This window comes from Oncorhynchus mykiss, chromosome 13, assembly GCF_013265735.2.
Source record: "Oncorhynchus mykiss isolate Arlee chromosome 13, USDA_OmykA_1.1, whole genome shotgun sequence".
Lineage (NCBI taxonomy): Eukaryota > Metazoa > Chordata > Actinopteri > Salmoniformes > Salmonidae > Oncorhynchus > Oncorhynchus mykiss.
The window spans coordinates 33,599,181-33,616,239 of NC_048577.1; positions in this window are offsets into that span (position 1 = coordinate 33,599,181).

Here is a 17,059-nt window from a genome sequence, read left to right on the forward strand (position 1 = left end):
TGTGCGATTGCTAGGGCCCTTGAGTTTCCCAGTGACGTGGTTAATTCCACCAATTACATTATTTATATTTTGTATTTTAAAACAATCATAACCTTTTAACTGAAGTTCATCCTAATTTATTTAATATGTACTGTAGCCTAAACTGCATGGTTTCCCGGGTAGTAGTGGGAAGATCACAACATATCATCTCGTGACTCCAAGTTTACTTCGATATGATGGCTAATATATCAATATTTGCGCATAAAGGCGTTTCCACCGCAATTTTTTTCCGCATAATTAATTTTACGACACAAAAAAATCCCACCCTGTCGAAAGAACAAATTGTCAGTCTGCATTTATCAAATTGTACCGGCATTTCCATCAGCTGGGTCGTGACTTTTTTCAGTCATCAGGTAATTCATCCACATGAAGTGGTTGGATGGAAACCTCGTTATAAACATCAAAACAAGTGCACGTTGTTCTATAAACATCTGGCCTACTTCCACAACCTTTGGTTTGCATAAAAAGTATTCATTTTTATAGAAATAATTGATCACGTAAATTGCATTTAAATCTCTTATCTGCTATAGCTTTTCCATGGATTATCGTATAAACATCAAACTAAATCCATATTATTAAAACAAGACACTCAATGGAACTGACCCAAGTCATCACCAAAATACACATTTCGGCTGTACAAATGGTGCTACAGAATTACCTGCCGGTGACTATTGGCACACCGTCTCACAGCCACTCTCAGAGACAAACTCTGTAGATTGTTTGCTAGGGACCAGGTTGCCAGATGCCTTATTAACACACCTAGCCGATCTAGGGCAGTCATCTTGGGTTCCAGATCCCCAATTCCTTTCCGTCGTCTCCAAGCAGTTGCAGAGAGAGCATCAAGCTCCTACACCTCTGCCCTGCCAACACAACTGGAGTCATTCAGATACAGTGCCTTTCACATTTTGTTGTGTTACAACGTTTTTCCCATTGAATGACTGGGATTTTATATATGGACTGTGCGACTCTCTTTACTTCATAGCTTATAGTTTATTCGCCGTTAGTCAGCACCTCTACATAAAATATATTTTTTTCTGGGTGTGTGCCAGTTTGTTATTCACAACGTTGGATTGAAATAGATTTAATTGTAATACAAATCACATAATACGTTATAGACTCAGTCCGTGTGAAATAATAGTGGTTGACATGATTTTTGAATGTCTACACCTTCCGCTTTCCCCCATACATACGTAAGGTCCCTCAGTCAAGTACTGAATTTCAAGCACAGATTTAAGTACATAGACCAGGCCCTTACTGCCTACATAGACTTGAAATGATTGGCCACTTTAATAAATTGATCACTAGTCACTTTAATAATGCCACTTTAATAATGTTTACATATCTTGCATTACTTATCTCACATGTATATACTGTGTTTTAGGTGGTTGTTGTGGAATTGTTAGATTACATGTTAGATATTGCTGCACTGTCAGAACAAGAAGCACAAGCATTTCGCCACAGTCGCAATATCTGCTAACTGTATGTGACCAATACAATTTTATTAGATTTTTACAGTGCATTCGGAAAGTATTCAGACCTCTTCTCGTTTTCCACATTTTGTTAAGTTGCAGCCTTATTTTAAAATGGATACAATTATTGTTTCCCCGCATCAATCTACACACTACCCCATAATGACAAAGCGAAAACACGTCTTTAGATAATAAAAAATACAACAAATACCTTATTTACATATTTCAACAACAAAAATAATCTAAAAACCTGCTTTTGCTTAGTCATTATGGGATATTGTGTGTAGATTGACGAAGGGGAAAATATACATTTTAGAATAAGGCTGTAAGGTAACAAAATTTGTAAAAAGTCTAGGGGTCTGAATACTTTCCGAATGCACTGTATATCAATATTTGCGCATAAAGTCGTTTCCACCGCGGTTAACTGCATAATTAATTTTACCGACACAAAATATCCTACCATGTTGAACGAACAAATTATCTGTTGGCATGTCAAACATTACACCAAAACGTCCTGTTTCTATCACAGCTGTTGTGATTTAAAAACAAATATGATATGACTTTACTTGCATAAAAACTGTTTGGAAACGTGTGATTGAAATTTAAAGGCAATGTTCCCCGTTAGTGGAGACTGCATTCACGGTAAATGCTGCAGATTTTCACTCAATAGGACATTACCTTTACATTTCTAGCGCGCTGTATGTAACGCTTCAGCAATACATATTGAATTGTGCACTTAAACGAATTACTGAGTTCCAAATTGCACCTCATAGCCCCTAATGTTTGCTAGCACCTCTGCCCTACACTTAGACTGTCATGCAGATCTGAAAAAGGTTGAATAGGTTGAAGGAATATGGTAAAAGAAAACGAAGAATACTTTATTGATCCATAATCTTTGCAGTCCACAGAAATACATCTTCTGCTTTGATCCCAACTTAACCCGAATGACACAAGCACACAGGTTGGAGAGTTAGGTCGTTTTCCCATATTGGATAGGCCTACATTTAACCAATCCTCTACATTTTCAACTCATGTATCCCTTTCCTCATACAGTACCTGAATCACTGCATCTAACCTACAGCTGTTATTTCAGTTTGATGGAGATATCCAAAATCAGGAGTTTGCCTTTCTGTCCCAACCTGTTTGACAAGCATGACAATAAGTTATGAATTTCTATGATTTTGTTATACTCTTTGGTGTGGTGAGGGGAAAGGCTCATGTACTACAGTAGGCCTAGCACCAAAACATCACTGCAAGGGCATTACTTTCTTAAATGGTTTATTTTTACAATTGTATGCACTCAATTTAGTTCTGAAAGATTAGATGCCATTCATCATCAAAATGAATCCCTTACAGGGGGATCCTATATATTTGAAAAATAAGCTGTCCTGAGTATTGCACATATAGGTCAATGCAATGGTCTCTAAGCCAGGGCAGCACATGGCCAGCACATGGTTGATCAAATATGAATGAAACAAAGGAAGGCATCTTGAAATGGGCGTGATCTGAAGATACATCTGCAGCAGAAAACACCAGCAATAATGTAGGCCCTGACTCTACGGTGCACCAAAACATTACAATACTCTGGCTCTCCTCATTCCTTTAAGACTTCAAGTGCTCTTACTAGCCTAACAAATGTGCGTGATTCTGCGGCTTCCCCATCACTCCTCACCTCTCTGCAGCGTGTACATTCTACAGCCATTGTGATTATACAGTATTTTGTAGATGATATGGAGTCTTTTTAACAGAATCCATTCAATGCAAATCCACTCAACGTCCCCCAACCTGGTCTGAACTCTTTTAGGAAAAATACATTCTCTGAAGTTTGTCTCCAGTTGAAGGCTGACATTGTTTCTTTTAAGGCAGCTTCTCTTATCTCATGGTAAAGGTGTGAGCAAATCTGTCATCTCTGAACAGCCACAGGATTATTTGCAATCTGCTGAAATGGTTGCAACATCCATCCATGATCTACCAGAACCTAGCCAGAATGAGGCCCAGTTGTCAGAGGTGAGCCCAGTGGGGGATGTAGAGATTGACGCCTGCACCAAGGAATTTCTCAGCATGATTCTGACTTCCAATGAATCTGAAAACCAGGAGGAAGAATGCTCCCCTGTCTAGATGCATCCCCACTGCTATCCAGTATCAGGACAGTTTCATCTCCCAACTGGATGACTTCACTACTTTTCCCTTTCTGCTTGTGAGTTATCATCTGATGTGAGTCCACAGGAAAGCGCAACCAGCATCCAAGCCCTTACATCTCCATTGGGTCTTCCAATCCCAAGCATCAGGAAACTATCCAGTATGCTTGGGCAGTATACCGTATACCGGGGTATTTGAAAGAGTTATGGGATGGTTTTTCAATATCGTTAACTATTTCTTTGAAGTTTTTACATACATGTTTATATTGGTAGCTACTTTTTAAAGGTGCAATATGCAAAAATCGCTCCATTTCCTGGTTGCAAAGAATTTGAATAGTTACCCTAATTTCAGTTTATACGACAAAAGAAGCAAGTATAGTGTTGAGAATCATTGTACCATCGAAACCACTGGGAAATATAGTTTCCATAACCAACAATATTGTATTTTCAGCTGTTTGAAGCTGGTGTACAAAAGTTAAAGACGCAAAAACTGAACTTAAGAATGGGAGGCATAGAAATATTAAACAGAACAGATCTACAGCTTCTTATACTTGCTTTCAATGAGAATGATATATCTATAACTCACATTTCTATGTGACTTTGGTCAGATCGCTCAAAAAGTTACATATTGCAGCTTTAAGTAAATACCTGCAGTCAACTTGTACAATGGGTTAGGAGATAAAGCAGATAGAGTTCTTAATATCGCCTGCCACATTATGAAGCTTATGGTTTCCCAGAACAGTTGTCAGTCATGTGTTTGTTTGTAAATAGCACAGCCGGAGAAAGTGGGAGCAGTCGAGTCCAGCTGTGTATTGACAAGTCGCATTTTATATTGAAAGTCAACTGTATTTTTTTTGCTTCAACAGAGTGATCAGGGATGTGCAACTTTAGTTTTCCACCACAGAAAATACATTAGTGCAACACATTCAGAATAAAATAGCTTAATTTTCATCAGATGACAACAGAAGTGCAATGCTATTTGGCTGGCAGCCATACAAGTAAATGAGCTTACAATGAAAAAGCAAGGTATTTTTTGCAAAAACGATGCATGGCCATAACATTTCTAATGTTTTGTCATATAAAGAATGTAGCCAGCTATATTTCCTAATGTTTTGCTTAAAGTTAATATTAAAGCATTTTACTGGAGAAAAGTAGGCTACACCGAAAAGTACTAGAAAAAAGTAGCTACACATCAGTCAGAGCACTGTCTGCTGATAGAATGCTCTTTCTTGAATGCAGCTGAAGCACAACATTTGTCTGACGCTGAGCAGAAATTACAATAAGAAGCATTTTAGATCTACCTTTACAAAATGCAGCAAGATATTTGTTATGCATTTATAAAGAAAATTCTCTGTGAAAAAAAAGCAAAATTCTGTGTTAACCTGACCCCTAAGTTTAACTTGCTAGTTCTCTAAGTAAGTGGCTGAATTAATAAGGAGACGAGGCATTATTGGTGTTCGCTTTCTGTCGGGTTTGAGAAATCTGTACAGTTGCCATCTTGATTTCCTTGTGTTTTTTCTCCTCTCTGTTCTCAACCTCTTCTCAGAGAAGAGCAGGCAGGCCCCTTGCCCTAACACAGCGTGTACACATGCTGTTCTAGAGTCAGCACTGTTCTTCTTTCAGACAAGCATGCGTCAAAACTTTGTACGTTTTCACAATGTCCCTCATTCACATGCACCTGTAAATGTCCAAACTCACAGAAATAGCATTCGGTAGCTTCTACCTATAGATGTATAACTTTGAGCTGGATTGCCTGTCTTTCGCAATTTGTTTATTTTTGTTTGCGCTCGATAGAATATTTAGCTAGCATCATCCATCAAAATGTGTTATTACTTGCGCTAATTGTGTTAGCGTTCTGGTAATAGACGGCCAATGGGATTTTTTTTTTTTGGCACCCCCTTGTGTACTTAGCCGGTAATTCCATAAAGCTCGGGATGAGAGAAAGACGGAATGATGATATGAACATTTGCATATCGCCCAACCGTACTATCCAGTCAGAGAGTCCAGACAAAAGCTCTGGGGGGAGTTTGCGAGGTACTCCTAAGATCTGAGAAAAGTTTAGATCTTGCAAAACCCTCTCAGAACTCAGAGTTCTGCAGCAATGTCCCTAGCCAGACCAAGATGCCCACCATGGTAAAATACACTGTCTGTGTGTTTTCTGTGAATGTTGATTCATAGGCATCTAAAATCATTCACACATTTGTGGCGGATTTGGATAACATCGTACAGCCCATTGAAGCTGGTGATGACATGAAGTAGGCTGATATAGATCGGCCAGTAAGCACACAGAGATGCACATCCTCCAATGGATCTGAAATGAGTAATTTGCAAAGTACATTGTACCAAGAAACAGAAAATATTGTGGAACATGTCGAATGTGGAACAACATGCAGAGCAACCTTGCATATTTTTTTCAGTGATGGGTCAACCACCATTGGAAACGATTCAGCTTAATTTCCAGAACAAGAAGCTCTTCAGGAGTTCAGCTCTGAGAACATTGAGGACCTCCATAGAGGTAAAAGTGACTCTCAGGCAAGCCAGAGTGACCTTGACACCAGTACCAAGGAAGTCCTTGGTGAGATCCTGACCACTTTCAATGCCAAAGTGGCAAAAGCTCAGTCCTTGACCTATTGGAACAAGATCTCCTGACAAGTCCCTTGCTGCCTGTCTGTTCGTGGACTGTGTAAAAACAAACCTGGATGTTAATCTCAAGTCACCCCATACCCTCTGAATTTATGCTATCCAGCTATTTTTGAATTAAGTTAATACATTTGTAAAACAAAAAATAACATAAGTTGTTGGCCAAGATCTCGCGATACATGGCCCCATCCATCCTCCCCTCAGTACAGTGCAGTCGTCCTGTCCCCTTTGCAGAAAAGCATCCCCAAAGAATGATGTTTCCACCTCCATGCTTCACAGTTGGGATGGTGTTCTTGGGGTTGTACTCATCCTTCTTCTTCCTCCAAACACGTCAAGTGGATTTTAGACCAAAAAGCTATATTTTTGTCTCATCAGACCACATGACCTTCTCCCATTCCGCCTCTGGATCATCCAGATGGTCATTGGCAAACTTCAGACGGACCTGGACATGCGCTGGCTTGAGCAGGGGGACCTTGCGTGTGCTGGATTTGAATCCATGACGGCATAGTGTGTTACTAATGGTTTTCTTTGAGATTGTGGTCCCAGCTCTCTTCATTGACCAGGTCCTGCCGTGTAGTTCTGGGCTGATCCCTCACCTGCCTCATGATCATTGATGCCCCACGAGGTGAGATCTTGCATGGAGCCCCAGACCGAGGGTGATTGACCCTCATCTTAAACTTCAATTTTCTAATAATTGCACCAACAGTTGTTGCCTTCTCACCAAGCTGCTTGCCTATTGTCCTGTAGCCCATCCCAGCCTTGTGCAGGTCTACAATTTTATCCCTGATGTCCTTACACCCTCTCTGGTCTTGGCCAGTGTGGAGAGGTTGGAGTCTGTTTGATTGAGTGTGTCGGCAGGTGTCTTTTATACAGGTAACGAGTTCAAACAGGTGCAGTTAATACAGGTAATGAGTGGAGAACAGGAGAGCTTCTTAAAGAAAAACTAACAGGTCTGTGAGAGCTGGAATTCTTACTGGTTGGTAGGTGATCAAATACTTATGCAATGCAATAAAATGCTAATTAATTACTTAAAAATCTAGATTCCGTCTCTCACAGTTGAAGTGTACCTATGATAAAAATGACAGACCTCTACATTCTTTGTAAGTAGGAAAACCTGCAAAATCGGCATTGTATCAAATACTTGTTCTCCCCACTGTATGTCTTTGCTAGGTAAAGTCCGCCTTATCTCAGCTCACTGGTCACCATAACAACATCCACCCGTAGCACGCGCTCCAGCAGGTATATCTCACTGGTCATCCCCAAAGCCAAAACCCACTTTGGCCGCCTTTCCTTCCAGTTCTCTGCTGCCAATGACTGGAACGAATTGCAAAAATCGCTGACACTGGAGACTTATATCTCCCTCACTAACTTTAAGCATCAGCTATCTGAGCTTACTGATCGCTGCAGCTGTCTGTACATAGCCCATCTGTAAATAGCCCACACAACTACCTACCTCATCCCCGTATTGTTTTTTTTTCTTCTTTTTTTTTTCTCTTTTGCACACCAGTATTTCTACTTGCACATCATCATCTGCACATCTATCACTTCAGTGTTAATTTGCTAAATTGTAGTTACTTCGCTACTATGGCCTATTTACTGCCTTACCTCCTTATTCCATTTGCACACACTGTATATAGATTTTTTCTATTGAGTCATTGACTGTACTTTTATTTATCCTATGTGTAACTCTGTGTTTGTGTCGCACTGTTTTTTTTTTATCTTGGCCAGGTCGCAGTTGTAAATGAGAACTTGCTCGGAACTGGCCTACCTGGTTAAATAAAGGTAAAATAAAAAAGACACAGATTGTGTATGTGTGCCGTTCAGAGGGTGAATGGGCAAGACAAAAAGATTGAAGTGCCTTTGAACGGGATATGGTAGTAGGTGCCATGCACAACGGTTTGTGTCAGAACCACAACGCTGCTGGGTTTTTCATGCTCAACAGTTTCCTTTGTGTATCAAGAATGGTCCACCACTCAGAGAACATACAGCCAACTTGACACAACTGTGGGAAGCATTGGAGTCAACATGAGCCAGCATCCCTGTCGAGTGCTTTCCACACCTTGTAGAGTCCATGCCCCAACGAATTGAGACTGTTCTGAAGGCAAAAGGGGGGAAGGTGTTCCTAATGTTTGGTATACAGTGTATATATAATAAATTAGGTTGAAATGTCCATATCAAGAATTGAAATGACTGGAAAATGCAGTTCAAAACATCATAAAAGTGCCTCATCAAAACAAAATTTGAGCTTGATAATTAAAATGCTCCGAAGAAATGATGTATATTCTTTTGTTCATTCAACAGTAGCATAAGCTGCAAATTGCAAAGGAAAATGCATTTAGGCCAACCTTTACTTGTAAATGAAGTCCATTCATCTGTCCTTCAGGGTGAACCTCTCGGTGACAACGTTGTAGAGGTCTTCTTTATTCCTTTTGAGTTTGAAAAGTCTGTCTCGATTGACATGAGGGGCAAGGATGAAAAAATAATCAAGCCTGGCTTTCATTTGAACACTGAGATTGTCCAAAATGTTGAAAAACATTCCTCTCATTGGCTGTCTCCCTCGGGTTACTCTGTCTGACAGTCCGAGTGTGGTGCATTTCTCCTCTAACTGATCATAGAAAGTGTCAGAGTCTTGTCTCATGCGGTTATTGTTTTGCTGATACGTAAACAGAGGAACCCCATGTCCATTTATTTTATTCTGGAGAACACAAAAGAGTACATCATTTTCTCTGAAAATCTTCCCATAGACCATCAGCAGAAAGCCGGTCGAAGGATCTGACAGTCAGGTATCATAGCCGGAGGCCATCAGCAGCGTGTCGTTGTCCCGATCGGATGATTTTCTGTCCCTTCCTCTGATGAAGGTCAGGAAGGGCAGGTATTGGTCTCCCTCTCTGAATTATACCAAGTTTTCTTGGAATATTGTTTGAGGTGCAGTCCATTTGTCAGGTTTTTTTTTCTAGCTAGCTAGTTCAATTCAGTTCCAGGGATGTGAGCGCCAAATTATACTGAACAAAAATATAAACACAACCTGCAACAATTTCAAAGATGTGACTGAGTTACAGTTTATATAAGGAAATCAATCAATTGAAATAAATACACTAGGCCCTAATCTATGGATTCCACATGACTGGGCAGTGGCACAGCCATGGGTGGGGCTGGGAGGGCATAAGCCTATCCACTTGGGAACCAGGACAATCCACTAGGGAACCATGCCCAGCCAATCAGACAATCCCGAACGTGAAGAAGCCAGATGTGGAGTTCCTGGGCTGGCATGGTTACACGTGGGCCGTGGTTGTGATGCTGGTTTGACGTACTGCAAATTCTCTAAAACAACATTGGAACCGGCTTATGGTAGCTAAATGAACATTAAATTATGTGGCAACAGCTCTGGTGGACATGCCTGCATTCAGCATGTCAATTGCATGCTCCCTCAAAACTTGAGGCATCTGTGGCAGTGTGATGTGTGTCAAAACTACACATTTTAGTGACCTTTTATTGTCCCCAGCACAAGGTACACCTGTGTAATGACCATGCTGTTTAATCAGCTCCTTGATATGCCACACCTGTCGGGTGGATGGATTATTATCACAAAGGAGAAATGCTCACTAAAAGGGATGTAAACTCATTTGTGCACAAAGTTTGAGAGAAATAAGATTTTTGTGCGTATAGAACATTTCTTTGATATTTTATTTCAGCTGATGAAACATGGGACCAACACTTTACATGTTGCGTTTATATTTCGGCTCAGTATTTGTCGACAGTCCAAATGTGCAGAGTTTACCCCAGGCTTACCCACACAATAAGTTTAGGCAATACGCATGCGCAAAATATGAAATTGTCTCAATGCAACGAATTATGTTAGGCAAAGCAGCAAAGCTTATACTGACCTTGTCCATAGATAGTGACTGGATTCATAAACGGTCGCGCAGGTCAATGATTTGAATGGATGGGCATGCATACCCTGGGGCCTTTCCTGAGGTCTTTGATGCAATTTTAGCAAAGTTTTTGGATTTTGAGCATAAAAACCACCAGAATCATTGAGAATGTAATTTTATTGTATTATTACAAGGATGTGCACTGTCTACCCTGACTGCACGTCACTGTGTATATCCAATGCCTCAACGTGGATACTCAATACAGTAAATGGAAAAGTAGAAGTGAAAAACTTTGATCGACACAAAATCGCGTTCATGTCAATCTCACTGTTCTGTCTTCAGCTCCCCGCGTCGTTTCGCCATCTGCCATGTCTCCGCTAGAGGAGGATTTCCCATCTACCTCAACCACAGACGAAACCACACAAATTCACCCGCTTTGTGAGGATGCTTTCCGCCATCAACTGAGGCCTGCAGAACACATGCAAACAGTTCTCCAACAAGACCATCTAATTCACTCGACTATTTAACTAAAGGTCATGTTATTGCATTCCATTTTATCGTGTGTCTTTCTAATATCTTAGGCATGGACTCAACAACGTGTCTCTCAAATGTAATAAGTCAACACTCATAAATGCACGTGGCTTTTAAGCTTGGGAATGACCTCCCCTTTAATATCAGTATAAAGTCGCCCTAATATCCATACAAGGTCCCCCAATATCACCATAACATCCCCATATCGTCTCCATAACACCCCTCTAATATTCCCATAATGTCCCCATAATATTTCCATCCCCTCACTTACTGTTTCTTAATATAATGCCTCAGCCATGGCCCCTGGATAGTAATGTTACGTGCCAATCAGAAAATGTTTCTGCAATTATAGATCACAGCCACATGAGTGTGCCACCCCCTCATAATTGCCAGGGTCCATGCATTGCAGGTGAATAGAATATCTAAGTTCTTTCACCCAGTTGGTGACGGAGGGTCAATGGGAACCTCTATAATACAGTAAAGTATTGTGAAAGTTGACTCTTTCCCTCTTACTTTAAAGGTAAGACTAAACAGGATTTACTCTTTGCATGACCAGGGACGAGTTGATTAACTTTGAGTAACAACAACAAGTAATAAACACTTTTGATAATCAACGCTTGCAGTACTCATGCTCCGATTGACTTTTGCTGTCAATTACGTGTAAATCACTAGAAACATTTCAAAACTTACTTAGTGATAAATTACCCGTAGGACCTGATGTAATGTACAATGTACAGTATGAAGCGTATATGTGTTGAAGGTATTGGATTTAATTATGGGTGCTGTTCATACTGCATTCCCATGAATGGTGAAAATTAAATAAAAATCAATCTGAATTTTTATTAGCACCCCAAATCAAGTCAACAGGACTAAGTGTTCCCACCTACTAACAAACTGCCCCTGTCTCTCCCTGCAACGTGTTGAAAAGGCAAAGGAACAATTATGCAATGATGTCATATGAAGAGTAGGCCTGTTAGTACATAGTTTTTCCTATCCCTGTTGGTATAAGCACATGGCCACATGAATGTCCCCCTGGTGGGATAATAAAGTTGATCTGAATCTAAATCTGGTGGGTTTTCTTTGCCTGGCTAACCACGATAGGCTACAAGGCTCAGATGCCTCTTTTAGCACCCAACCCAACCTGCACATGACGCCACGTGGAGTGATCCGGTCCAGGTATTCTGTTACAGTGTAGCTGTCGGCATAGTGACAAAGTGACGTGTGTCTTTGAGGTCATCAGTGTCCCAGCCAACTGGATGAAAGGGACACATGCTCTGGGTACACCGTTGGCACACCTCGTGGGGCCTTCCGAAAAATTCCCTTGACAAGTTGGTCCAGCGTTGCAGTAAACACTTGCCCGACAAGCCTTATGTAGAGTGGTGGAAATAATCAGGGAACATCTATTTTCACTGCACTATGTCCTCCCAGTCGCAATGGAAAGATACCGCATAGAATGTCCCCTTATTGACAGCACAGACCTGGTAGTTTCCAGAGATTGTCTTATGTCGAGAGACAAGTACGGGACCCAACGCTGTATTCCTGGAATCCCTTTGCCCTTTCCTGTCAACCCGTCAAGGAAGTTATATTTATGGCACTGTATCTTTTGAATCCACCCTAAGGGTTGCGTAAATACTATGATAGTGACTTAACATCAAGATGGCAGGAATAGATACTTCAGTAGATGCTTTTCCTTTAATTGACATGTAAAACTGTGACAGCCTGTGTAATTAAACTGTTACAGCTGTCCTTTTTGGCACATGTCCCAAAGGGAAGTGTTAGCCTCATTTGGTACGGACAGTCTTTTAACTAAAATCGTCACTTTAAAGCTAAATAATAGGCATGTGAGACATGCCATTACACTCAACAGATGTCACCAAAGCAGCCCTCCTTTCGTCCACTGAGCTTGCAATGAATACCATTGGATAATAATTCAATGTTGTTCTAGTCTAGTGCAAAGATTCATCCAATCAATCCCTTTATCAATATGGGCTCTGTTACTGTTAGTGGGTCGGAGGACTGCAACTTCCAATGAAGCTACACCATCTCTTTACAGACAAAAAAGGATTCATCCTCCCATCTCTGACATAGCTGTTATCTTTTGATAGAGATCAGAAGCCCGATCATCCTGAAAAGGGAGAGGTAGATGTATCATTGCAACATAAATTGGCATAACATTTGAATAACACAATTGTAAAAAGGATTTGAAGGTATATATTCAGGATGTTAAACCTTCTAAATTGAATCAGTACATACATAAAACTATATAAAATATTGAAGTTTAAAGCAATTCCACTGAAGCTTGTGCCTTCTTCGCCACGGTGAAGGGGCTCACAAGTGGCGCAGTGGTCTAAGACACTGCATCTCAGTGCAAGAGGTGTCACTGCAGTACCTGGTTTGAATCCAGGCTGAATCACGTCTGCCCTTGTTTTGGAGTCCCATAGGGTGGCGCACAATTGGCCCAGCGTCGTCCGTGTTTGGCCGGTACAGTTTAAACCCAACAACAAGCATGTACTGAGTTCATTACCTCCTCAACATGGGAGCCCCACAAGGGTGTGTCCTTAGTCCCCTCCTGTACTCCCTGTATACCCCCGACTGTGTGGCCTCACACAGTTCCAACTTCATCATCAAGTTCACTGACAAGAGTAGTAGGCCTGATTACCGACGAGACGGCCTACAGAGAGGAGGTAGGCACTCTGACTGCGTGGTGCCAGGTAAGCAAGCTCTCCCTCAACGTCAGCAAAACAAATGAGCTGATTGTGGACTTCAGAAGGAACCCGGTTGGGCATATCCTCATCAAGTGGGCTGGACACCGTGGTGAAGAAGGCACGGCAACGACTCTTCAAACTCAGGAGGCTGAAGAAATGTGGCCTGTTCCCAAGGACCCTCACAGTGTTCTACAGACTATACTGAGTTTCCGTACCTGTCTACATCACAGCAAAAATTGTCAGACTGCCCTCCCCCCACTTGCTGCTCCCCATATGGATATTCCACCCCACCCACCCACCCACATTTACATTGCCCCAAACCCCAATGGACATTTATCATTGTTACAGCTGTAAATATATTTATATATTTATTTATATATATTTTTTCATTCACTTCTCACTTTTCATTCACCCCCCGCGCTGCTTCCCCTATGGACATTCTACACTGCTACAATTGTACATTTGTATATATAATTGTATTATTTTCCTCCTTTTTAACCTGCACTGTTGGTGCTTGGAGCATAAGAAGTTTTACTGTACTCTGCAATTACATCTGCGACCCTGTGCACATGACTAATAAACTAATCTAATGTGTACAGTATGTGTTTTAGTTATGTCACATTCAGGTCATTACTCACAGGAAGTTGTGTTTTTTGCAATTTACGGATAGATTTTCCTTGGGTTTTCGCCTGCCGTATCAGTTCTGCTATACACAGACATTATTTTAACAGTTTTGGAACAGAGTGTTTTCTATCCAATGCTACAGAATATATGCATATCCTAGCTTCTGGGCCTGAGTAACAGGCAGTTTACTTTGGGAATGTCATCCGAAATTCCGAACGAAAACCAAAACAGGTCTCCAAAACAGGTTATGTCACATCCAGGTCACTACTCACAGAAAGTTGTGTTTTTTTGCAATATTCGATGTGATAGGCTACTATAGATAGAAGTCTTGTTGAACTTTGGTTTGAACTAAAACAGTGATACTAGCCCCAATCATGTCCACCACACCCGGTGTATTAAATGGCACGTCTCTTACATATACAGACTTGGTTACCACCTGGGTACATAGTCAGGCTCCGTGAAGTCAGGGACACAATCAGAAAACGCTGATACTGATCTTTAAAAACCCAGATACTCAAGCAGAGAGAACGCAAGTGTATATGAACAAAGAGAGGCAGTTTGTGATGCAAGCCATGGTGTGCTTTAGTGTTGAGGAAAAGAGGTCACTGACACGCACGAACGCGCGCACACACACACACTGTCTGGAGTCAGAGAACAGGCAGCTCTCTTCCCTTCCCTTTTTGTGTGCGTTCTCAGCAAATAGCCTTTGCCGAGTCATCAGCAGCTGACACTAGGCTGCACGGCGCCCCAGATGCATGTTCGCGCTTTTTGTCATGAATCTTGTTTTGGAGGCAGCTTTTCAGAGTGGTACTAGCTGGCACAGCCACAAAGTCATAAAATCTTATTTTAAACCTCACCTTAACCACACTGCTAACCCTAATGACTAATCCTAACCGTAACGGGTGCTGAGGAGCATTTTTCTCTGCTAATACAGGAGTAATAAAGGCCTGGTTCACACATTTTGTGGAGAAAAACAATACATGAATAAATTATTAGGCATATATACAGTGCATTCGGAAGGTTTTCAGACCTCTTCACTTTTTCCACATTTTGTTACATTACAGCCTTATTCTAAAATGGATAAAATTGTTTTTTTTCCCCCCTCATCAATCTACACACAATACCCCATAATGACAAAACAAAAACAGGTTAAGACATTCTTGTTAATTTATGAAACATAAAACCTGAAATATCACATCTACATAAGTATTCAGACCTTTTTACTCGGTACTTTGTTGAAGCACCTTTGGCAGCGATTACAGCCTGGAATCTTATTGGGTATAACGCTACAAGCTTGGCACATCTGTATTTGGGGAGTTTCTCCCTTTCAAGCTCGGTCAGTTTGGATGGGGAGCATCGCTGTACAGCTACTTTCAGCTCTCCAGAGTTCCCGTGGCTAGGTCCTCACCTTAGAGTCCTATTGCCGTATGGATTGTATATTTATATAAAGCCATCAATGAGATTTTACATGGCATACAGCTGAAAGGACATACATGTCATTTAGGCGTTTTGTGATCAGAAGTTAGTCAAGATGTTATGGAAACGTGGTCAACCCATTGAAATAGCCTTATAAAACTCAACCATTTAAGTGTGGAGCCTTTACTGTCCAGATATGGTTTACTACTTTGGGACACCCACCACTCAGTCATTCTCAAGACATGTGCTTGGTCCATTCATACAGTACTGATGAACAGGAGCCGGGGGAAATGACATTAACATAGCGGTGCTATGAGCCACTGGCAAAGACTTAGGTGCTTCGCATACCCAACCTTCACCCCAACCAGTCTGCCCACACTAGATTCACCAGGGCTTTATGTAACCTGTCTGTCTGTGCGTCAGAGTTCCCCTACCTCTACCCGTCTGTTCGTTCTTCCCTCGTTTCCAGTCTGCCCACTCAGCTCTTATCTCACTGAGGTGTGTCAGTGTACCAGACATGGACACGGGTGGATGTTTGCAGTCATAAAGACCTAATGCTGCCAAAGTCCCCACAAACACCCTGCATGGTGGGCAAAGTCTCCAGAAAGTCCCCTATGCACCCCACCTCTCTCTAGTCTGCTACCTCCTTTTCCTATAGCAGGTCGTAAACAGTGGTGTAAAGTACTTAAGGATAAATATTTAAAGTACTACTGAGGTAGTTTTTTGGGGGGTATCTGTACTTTACTATTAATATTTTTGACAACTTTTACTTCAATGCATTTTCACTGACACCCAAAAGTACTCGTTACATTTTGAATGCTTAGCAGGACAGGAAAACTGCCCTATTCACGAATATTTTGGCAATCACATTTACCTTTGATACTTAAGTATATTTAAAACGAAATACTTTTCTATTGCCACTCAAATAGTATTTTACTGGGTGACTTTCACTTTTACTTGAGTCATTTTTTACTTTGACTCAAGAATGACAACTGGGTACTTTTCCCACCACCGGTTGTAAATACAGGGAGGTGGCAATGTGGAAGATAATTTGGTTGTATATGCTTGTTTTTAGCTGGGTTAGAACACATTAGCCGAGTTATACTATGCATGAGTATAGGTTTCCTATGTACAACCGTTTTTTTTTTTATATAAATTTGTTGTTACAGTTGCTATGCTAAGTTGTTTTGACCCATCTTTTTAGTTTGGATTTCTTGTATTGTTGTCATTCGAAAATTGAGAACCATTGTGCTATAAAAGCATAGAAAAGGGAATGTTGTCCGAATTGAACGTCAACTCATCGATCTTACTCTGACGACCATCCGTGGGACAAGATAGTCCCCCACACTCTTAGAAAAAGGGTTTCAAGAAGACTGCAGAGGTTCATCATATTTTTAATCACTTCTCTGATCGAGCGTCATGACTGGCGCAGGCATTGTGTTCACCGCCGCCTGAAAATAACATATAGGCCTGACCAACCACGTCCACAAACGGCTACTGTACAAAATGTTCTAAAATGAGAGGAGCACAGCAGTTGGACTCAGTGCGCAGACTCGCACACACGACAAAGGCACACCCATACACACTTTCCAGGAATGTACTCTTTCCAAGAAGGGGAAATCGGT